The sequence below is a fragment of the Gossypium hirsutum genome, chromosome A02, assembly GCF_007990345.1.
Source record: "Gossypium hirsutum isolate 1008001.06 chromosome A02, Gossypium_hirsutum_v2.1, whole genome shotgun sequence".
Classification (NCBI taxonomy): domain Eukaryota; kingdom Viridiplantae; phylum Streptophyta; class Magnoliopsida; order Malvales; family Malvaceae; genus Gossypium; species Gossypium hirsutum.
Genome location: NC_053425.1, coordinates 97,390,054 through 97,399,710, shown reverse-complemented (window position 1 = coordinate 97,399,710; position 9,657 = coordinate 97,390,054).

Sequence of the window (9,657 nt, the reverse complement as noted above, 5' to 3'; positions counted from 1 at the left end):
TTAATAAGATATTCATAACAAATTTATGGATTATTTAGTTAAGCTTAATCATTAAAAAAACTTAGTTGAAATCTATCACAGATATTACGCTTAAGGGTGTAAAAGGCCATTGAGCTTTTTTAAGAAGCAATTAAGTCCATACTTTTTTGCACTCAATTCAGTACTTAAACTATCAAAATGCATCAAAAAGGTCCTTTAACCATTAATTTTAACCGTTGATTGTTAAAAATATTATAAAAATAATAAAATCAAGTAGTGGAAAGAGTTATATCAATGAATGAATTGATAAAAGATGATGAAGTTTTTTTGCACCAGAACTGTTATGGGAATTGCTTCTATGGGGAGTGTTACATACATACATACTTTAATGACCCATAAGTTAGGGGTGTCGGGAAACATATTGTCGAGACTCCGTTTTAGTGGACAAGGCTCAAAAAATATTATATTACTTAAATTTTTGGAGTTACCTTAGAAGTAAAATTCAATGATAGATAATTTCAATTATTAGTGTTTAAATCAAAGTATGGGGACTTATTAAACAGATATACCATTATTGTTATAAATTGAGTTAGCGGAAAATTATGATTGAAATCACATATTATATGATAAATATATACTATTATTTATTTAATAAGTTATGTTTAAATAAAAAGAAATAAATGATAAATGATAGAGAGAAAACAAATATATTAGTGGGGGAAAGGAAAAGAAAAACAATTTCTCTTTCTTCTTTTGAATGCCGAATTGTTCAAGGTTGGGGGAGACTTTTGGCCATTTCTTTTTCAGTTTAGAAGCTCAACTGGTTGGTATTCTTTGATCCTTTAAGCATAAGTGTGGTATTTTTGGAACCTTAAGATCTTGAATTAATTTACCCATGTTGAAAATTTTAAATTTAGTGATGTTTGTGGAAGTTGCCATTGTAGAGAATTTGAGTACTTAGTGTTATTATGTTAGATATTAAGTTTGGTAAATAAATAGAAATATTTGCTAAATGATTCTTGATGATATTAGGATTCAATGATTAAATTATGGGAATGATAGATTCAAAGATTAAATTGTAATTTAATTGAAAGTATGAGTTGTTCTTGGACCCTATGGAAAATTGGTTGACAAGGGACCTTCTTGATTTTTAATTAAATAGCATGTTTTAGAATTGAGGAGTAAATTGAATTGAAGATTTATTTCGAGTGAGAAAATGTGAAATTTAGTTAAAAGATTAATGGTTTGAGTAAATGTCTCTTGGTGATTATTAATTAAATTAATTATGTCATTAATTCTAGATTGGGAAACAAAAGGATCGATTGGTAATTGCAGAAAAGAGAAGGTTGTCGAGTAACTGTTCTCGACCTTAGTAGCCATCACAATTCTGTAAGTTCATAGTCTCGAACCTAACTTTTCTATTAATTAGTTTTGTAATTAATTATTTAATGTTATTTTGATATTTGATATATTATTTTACTTATATATTTTAATAATGATGTTAATTGATGAATGAGAAAACTTTGGAAATAATTAATTACACATTCGTCGATTTGTCCGACTAGCGCTGGGCGCAAACATCGTTGGTTTATCCAACTAGAGCTTGGCTCACATTTAATATCGTCGGTTTATCCGACTAGCACTGGGTGCAACTTCTGTCAGTTTATCTGACGACCGCTAGGCGCAACTTCCATCAATTTCTCTGACTAGTGCTGGGCACACACTCGTCGATTTTGTAACACCCTTAACCCATATCCGTCGCTGGAACAAGGTTATAGAGCATTACTGGAGTTCACAGAACAAATATAGTTAATTTATGTCATTTACTATTCATATCCAAAAGTAATTATATTCAATTGTACTATCCTTTAATTGGACCCTCGAGGCCCAATTTATACATTAGAAACAAGTTGGGACTAAATCGGGAACTCAGAGAATTTTTCTTAAAATTCTAATTTTTTCTTAAATATAGGGGTCACACGCCCGTGTGGGTAGGCCATGTGGTTCACACGGCCAAATGACACACCCATGTCCTAACCCGTGTGGGCATTTGATATAAGACACACGTGTAACAGCTTGTTTTTAGTCAAATCAGAATAGTGGTTTCGAGACCACAAATTCAAGGTCGTAAAATTATTTTAATATTATATAAAGTGTTTATAGCATGATAGCATGTATGTGTGAAATTTTTGTGAAAAAAATTTATCGTTTGAGTGCTTGATTTGATAAAAATGACTAAATCGCGTAAAGTGTAAAATGCATGTTCTATTAGTTTAAGGTGTCAAATAGATTTGGTTTTTAAGTATAGTGGCCTTAAATGGTAATTAAACCTTTAAAATGGTGAGTGGACAATATTGGACATGTAATATATGATTTTAATGTTTATTAAGTAAGGTTAATTAAGTAAAATGTCAATAACATAAGATAAATAAAATAAACTAATAAAATGGTGTCCATTATCATCCTTGCTAACCAAAATTGAAGGATAAAAATAGAATAAACTAGGTTTCTTTATTCGGCCAAGTAAATCCAGGCAATTAGGTATGTGTTTTACCCCGTTTTTAATGATTTTTATGTTTTTGTGATCGTTGTATCTAGTACCAGCTAGCCCAGGGACTAATTTGCAAAATTGTTAAAGATTTTGGAAGTTTCCATTGATGAATATGTATGCTTTTTGAGATTGATGATAGATTTTGAATGTTATTTGATAGATATACAAGTTTTGTTAAGTGATTTTTAGTGAAAATGCAAAATAGGGATTAAATTAAGAAATGTCTAAAGTTAGTGGTTAAATGTGAAATAAATGAAAAATATGGGCTGCTAGGGGCATATTAGTAATTCGGCTAGCATGGGTATATTTGGAATTCCATTAATTTGTGATTTTATGAAATAATGACTAAATTGTGAAAAATGTGAAAGTTTAGGGGCAAATCTGTAAAATACCTCTAATGTGTATTTTGGATTGAATTGAATAAATAGTTGATTAAATGAGTTAATTTTGAATATATTTAGATCAATAAAAATGGAATTTGGATCAGGTTTGGGGAAAAACAAAAGTTATTGACTAAACGACTTATTTCGTCGTTTACACATCCGAGGTACGCTCGTATGTAATAAGCATTGATATTGTTATGCTTTAAATGCTTTGATATTGCATAAATTGTGTATACGAGATTACATTCATATTTGACGACAATTCAGATATATATGGCACTTAGTATGCAATTCAAAATTGGCTTCGGCTATGTATGACACTTAATCTGTGATTCGAGATAGATTCGGCTAGGTATGGCACTTAGTGTGCAAGATTAAAATATCTTTAGCTATGTATTGGCACTTAATGTGTGAGAATTTGAGTATTTGACATTTTACCGTTTGGTATGAGTTTATTATGGACTGGTTCAGGTATGTATATGAATCATACGAGCTTTCAATTGAAGAAGTTATGAAGTTTAAATATAAATATATGATTAAGCATGTGGAAGGTTTGTTAGTATTTATGAATTATGAATTAACAAGTTCAAGTTGATGAATTGTGTATTTATGATTAGTTGAGTTTATTTTATACGAGCTTACTAAGCTATAAAGCTTACTTTGTTTATTTTTCTCATGTTTTATAGTGATTTCAAAGCTAGCTCGGATTTGGGAATTGTCAGAGACTACGTCACACTATCCAACCATCACTTTGGCACTTTTGAGCTTATGTTTTGGTCATATGGCATGGATAGGATTATGGTCATTTTTATATGTATCTTGGTAGTGAGTTTTTCCATTTGAGATGGCTTATGAATGGTTATGTTTTGGTTTGTACATGTATATCCATGAGACTTGGCTTAATTTAGATAGTTTGGTTATGTATATATAAGTATGCCTATGGTTTATATTGAGTGACTGAAGTTGGTTTCGAAATGTTATTGATAGTTGGTATTATAAATGTCAATTGGTTGATAATTGAGAAGCTATGTGCTTGTGGATTGATGTATGATGATGCATGTTTGGAAAATGTTTAATTAGATTATTTGAATGTGTAAAGTTGTTATAATTTGAAATAGTAAAACGTGAGATAGTAAGCAAGCTAGTTGTTGGAGTTGAGATGGTATATTTTAGTCTTGATTTTGGTTGAATTGGGTGACCATTTATGCTATGAATGAGTACCATTTGAATTAATAGGTATGCACAAAATTTGGGTGGCAAATTGGCTTGGTAAATAGGTTATTTTAGTCCACACAGGCAAAGACACAGGTGTGTGTCTCAGCATATAGTCTTGTTACACAGTCGTGTGCCCCCTGGTGTTGAAAATTAAATCAAGTTAGTATGCTCCACACGGCCTCATACACTGGCGTGCGACTTGGTTGTAAGGTATAAGTCAGTATACCCTACAGGTTTGGCACGGCCTAGCACACGGCCTAGCACACGGGCATGTGTGGCCATTTTTAGGGCACATGGGCGTGTGTGTTGGCCATGTGATCCAAGTCATAGAGTTACACAAGGTAGGACATGGACTGGGACACGGCCATGTGCTCCCATTTCGAATGTCCACATGGCTTGTAACACGGGCAAGTCTGGTGGCCGTGTGAGACACACGGTCTGGTCACACTGGCATATGTCCCCTATTTTGAGAAAAATTTTCTATGTGTTCCAATGTTTTAAAAGTTATCGGTTTAGTCCTGTACCAATTACAATGCATATTTAAGACCTCGTAGCCTTGTCTTAGGAACATATTGAATAATGATTGATTGAATTGCTTTAAATGTATGTGAAAAGTATGTGTAAATGTGTTGTAAGTCTGGTAATGCTCCGTAACCCTATTTCGACATTGAATATAGGTGAAGGGTGTTACAATACGACGTGTCCCAGCCCGTGCTCGTACCCATGTAACTTTCTGACTTAGGTGACACGACTAGCCACACACCCGTATGCTAGGCCATGTGGACAATTAAATTTTTGAAAATTAGGTGCAGGTTTCACACAGCCAAGACACACGCCCATGTGCATGGCTGTGTATCCCACATTATTGAGACACATGTCCATGTCTCTGCCCGTGTGTACAAAATAAGGCCATTTCCAAGCCTTATTTCTCACCCAAACTTGTTTTCCACCTACATAAATATTCCAATATATTCACCAACCAATTCAAGACATATGAATCAAGCAAATTTCAAGTTCAATACAAGTCATAACATCCCATTTAACCAAAAATTTCTTTAAAGGGGTAGAGTTGTAACACCCCGAATTTGGGCCTAGAAGTGTTAGGTTTTGAGCAAGGGTGCAGTTAGGAGACTGCACATAAAGATTTAATTGTGCAAAGAAGTGGCACAATTGAGTGTTTGGCTTAGTGGTTGTGTGCTCTGGAAGTGTCTAGAAAGTCGTGGGTTCAAGTCCTAGCTTCCACAAAATTTTGGTTTTTAAGGATAAAACCCCTATCTTTGGTCAATAGGGTTATAAATAAAATTTGGTAAGGTATGACACAAGAAAGCACGTGGTCTAGTGGAAGTGGCGTTAAAGTGTGTAATCTTTAACTGGGAATTTGAGAAGGGTGATTAACCCTAGTTCTTATCGACTAATGGGTTATCGTGATGGAATGTAGGTTTGGGAAACTTTTGGGCTAGGCACGTGTTTCGTAGCAAGTGTGTAATCACACCCCCGTTTTACTGTAAAACGAAAAAAGCCGAAAAGTCGAAGAGCCGAAATGCTGAAACTTTGGCATTTGAGGCCTCTCGAGCATGCAATCGCTCGTAGGCTAAACCGAGCCCAAAAATCATGCGCGATAGACTATAAGGGCCAAAACGAGTGTTTCCGTAGACTTAGGTCGTTATGGGCCACGTTGGGCCGAAATGGGTCGTGTGGGTCAAAATAGGCTCGTGGGCCTCACACAGATTAAATCCGTGATAAGTGATAAATGTTGGACTGGGCTATGTGGGTCACATAGCCGTAACTAAATTCAGGCTTGGTGGACCAATAGGTCGTGTGGGCCTATGGGCCTGTTTAAATGGGCTTTGGGCCAATCGCACAGTTTGTTTGCTAAAGGTTGCACGAGTCGTGTGAGATGACTGTGAACCTACTGATGGGTCAGTAAGTGTACTTAGATCCCGATTTATGAAATGACCGTTATGCCTCAAAGGGCAAAATGACTAAAATACCCTTATATGTTATATGATTATTATTGTATGCCATTTATGATATGTTTGCATTCATGTGATATTATGCTGCATAGGGGACGGGATCATTGATTTCGAGGAAGTATATGATTTGCTAGGGCCGCATGGTCGCTTGATGACTGTGGATCCACCGACGGCTTAAAGCCATTATGTGATTGGCAGCTCTGCTGCGAAATTGGTTAGTGTCGGAACCCATGCTACATCATGAGTGTAGAGATGGGTGGGTCGATTAAATCACCACAAGACTGTAAGGTTGGACGGGATACGGAGTGCAGGGTTGATTGGGTATTTGTGCATTGTATAATCTGATTCTAATTGTGACATGGGCTCAAGCCCAACTGAGGCTACTATGGGCTAAGGCCCAAGTGCCACCGTTATTGTAATGGGCTTAGGCCTGATGTGATGCATGCTTTTTGATTTATGAGGGTTGTACACACTGAGTTTTTGTAAACTCGCCTCCCTCTTTTAAATTTTTCAGGTAATCCTCAGTAAGTGGTTCGACGTATGGGAGGACTCGGAGATGGTCACACTACGAACGACTTTAAATTTTAGTATTTTCTTTTACATTACTTAAATTACTATCTCTTTGGGTTTTGATGTAATAAGGCCTTTTATCTAATTTTCTAGCTTTTAATTTGGGGGTTTTTAACTATTATGATTTATTTCTGTTAAAAGTAGATTGCGGTTTTCCAAAATGATATTTGTTTTCATAACATCACATTTTTGCAATATTGTTGAAATGTTTCTACAACAAACATGTTTTTAAAAGTAAGGCTGGTTTAAAATGGTTAACAAATAATTAAGTTGATTTTAGAATTAAACAAATGGGCTTTTCTCTTTCAAGCAAGATTTATTAACAAGACAAAGTTTTTCGAAAAAGCATTTCAGTGTGACACGCCATATTCGATCAAAACATCTTTGTTGGATTTGGGGTGTTACATTTAGTGGTATCAAGCCAAGTTGTAAAACTCGGCTGAAAAATGGGCCTTAGTTTTTGGATTTTAAGGTTATTTACAAACGATTCCGAAACATTTTGAAGGATTTTTATTGTATGGTTCACCAAGTCTCTGGTGTCGAACCAAGTAAGTTCTCCTGATACTAAAATCTATTTTAAACTGTTATACTAAAGATAGTTACAGTGCTTACTTTAGATGATAGACTATATTGAGACTCTTAGTTAGAGTAAACTGAAAAACTATAGGAAACTAAAACTGTAGCGAGCCTGCGATTGCAAAAACAACTCTTAACTACTACTATCATAAAACATCTGCTTAATTACTGAAACTATGACCTAGATTGCATAAAATTTCTTAACCAAATTATACGCGAAGTGACAATGAGCACTAGAAGGGGTGCAAGAGGCCACGGCAGAGGCCGTGGAAGTGCTAGGGCTGGATAGGCATCAGGTCACATGCCCAACGTTGAGGCAAGAGAAGCACTGGCTTCACTGATACCCTAGACAAGGTCATATGATCGAGTAGTTGGGGATGACGCATTGTACCAAGCAATTTTAAGGATTCTAGAAAGGGTCGCTGGGCCCAACACTCGAAATAGGAGCCAAGGGTCGATTTCTGAGAGACTTCGATCGAATGGAGTCGAGATCTTCATGGATATTGCTGGAGTAGCACAGAATGTGGCCGAATATTGGTTGGAGGCCACTGAAAGAATAATGAACGACCTAGATTGCATTTTCGAGCAAAAACTTAAAGGATCAATGTCATTACTGCGAAAGGAAGCTTACCAGTGGTGGCTTACCATGAAAGAGGGCACTCAGCCTGACCAGATAACCTGAGAGTTCTTCAAATTGGTGTTTCAAAGGAAATACATGGGCACAAGCTACGTGGATGCCCGGAGGAAAGAATTCTTAAACTTGACTCAAGGAGACCGATCTGTGGTGGAGTACGAGGCAGAGTTCTTACGACTCGGTTGGGATGCTAAGGGAATAGTGGAAATAGATTATGAACATTGTGTTCAGTTCGAAGACGTCCTCAGAGATAGTCTTTGGGTATTGATTGCTCCCCAGAGGGAGCGGGATTTCACAGCATTGGTAAAGAAAGTAAAAATCATTGAAGATGTAAAGCGCACTGAGCACCTAAACCGGGAAAAAGAAAGGGGTAGAAATATAAGGGATTCTGAGCCCTCCAATAATGATTAGAGGCCTAAGAGAAGGGCCAAAGTGGATGGGTCGGTCATAACGGGGCCCCTTGTTACTACTACTATGTTACTACCATGTGCTATTTGTGGAAAAGGTCACGCAAGAAAGTGCTGGAGGAGAACAAGAGCCTGTCTGAGTTGTGGTTCCATGGAGCATCGCCTCAGAGAGTGTCCTAGAAGATCGAATCAGAGGAAAGTCTTTGGTAAAGGTAATGTAAAGCCACCAATGGGCGGCCAGCAGCTGCCTAGAGGCCGTGGTTAGGCCAGGAGTGAAAACGGTTTGGGTCGTGGAGCACTGGAAAGAGACGTTGATCATACTGAGGCCAGGCAGCCAGCTTTGGTCTGTACAGGATGCCGTCAAGAGGACGAAGATGCTCCAGATGCGAATACTGGTACGTACTTTATCCATAGTGTGCTATTTATCTATTTTGAAATTAGAATTAGAGTGTACAGCAGAAGCATAGTGGTGTAACCTGGGTTGTGCGACTGTTGGATAGTTGGAAATTTCGAGGACAAAATTTTTTAAGGGGGTAGAGTTATAACGCCCCGAATTTGGGCCTAGAAGTGTTAGTTTTTGAGCAGGGGTGCAGTTAGGAGACTGCACATAAAGATTTAATTGTGCAAGGAAGTGGCACAATTGAGTGTTTGGCTTAGTGGTTGTGTGCTCTGGAAGTGTCTGAAAAGTCATGGGTTCAAGTCCTGGCTTCCACAAAATTTTGATTTTTAAGGATAAAACCCCTATCTTTGGTCAGTAGGGTTATAAATAAAATTTGGTAAGGTATGACACAAGAAAGCATGTGGTCTAGTGGAAGTGGCGTTACAAGTGTGTAATCTTTAACTGGGAATTTGAGAAGGGTGATTAACCCTAGTTCTTATCGACTAATGGGTTATCGTAATGGAATGTAGGTTTGGAAAACTCTTGGGCTAGGCGCATGTTTCATGGTAGGTGCGTAATCACACCCCCGTTTTACTGTAAAACGGTAAAAGCTGAAATTTTGAATAGCCGAAGTGTCGAAACTTCGGCATTTGAGGCCTCTCGAGCATGCGATCGCTCGTAGGGTAAACCGAGATCACAAATCATGGGTGATAGACTGTAAAGGCCATCATGAGTGTTTCCGTGGACTTGGGCCATTATGGCCCACGTTGGGCCAAAATAGGCCGTGTGGGTCAAAATGGGCTCGTGGGCCCAACACAGATTAAATTTATGGTAAGTGATAAATGTTGGACTGGGCTATGTGGGTCACATAGCCGTAACTGAATTCAGGCTTGGTGGGCCAATAGGTCGTGTGGGTCTATGGGCCTGCTTAAATGGGCTTTGGGCCAATCGCACAGTTTGTTTGGTAAAGGTTGCATGGGTTGTGCGAGA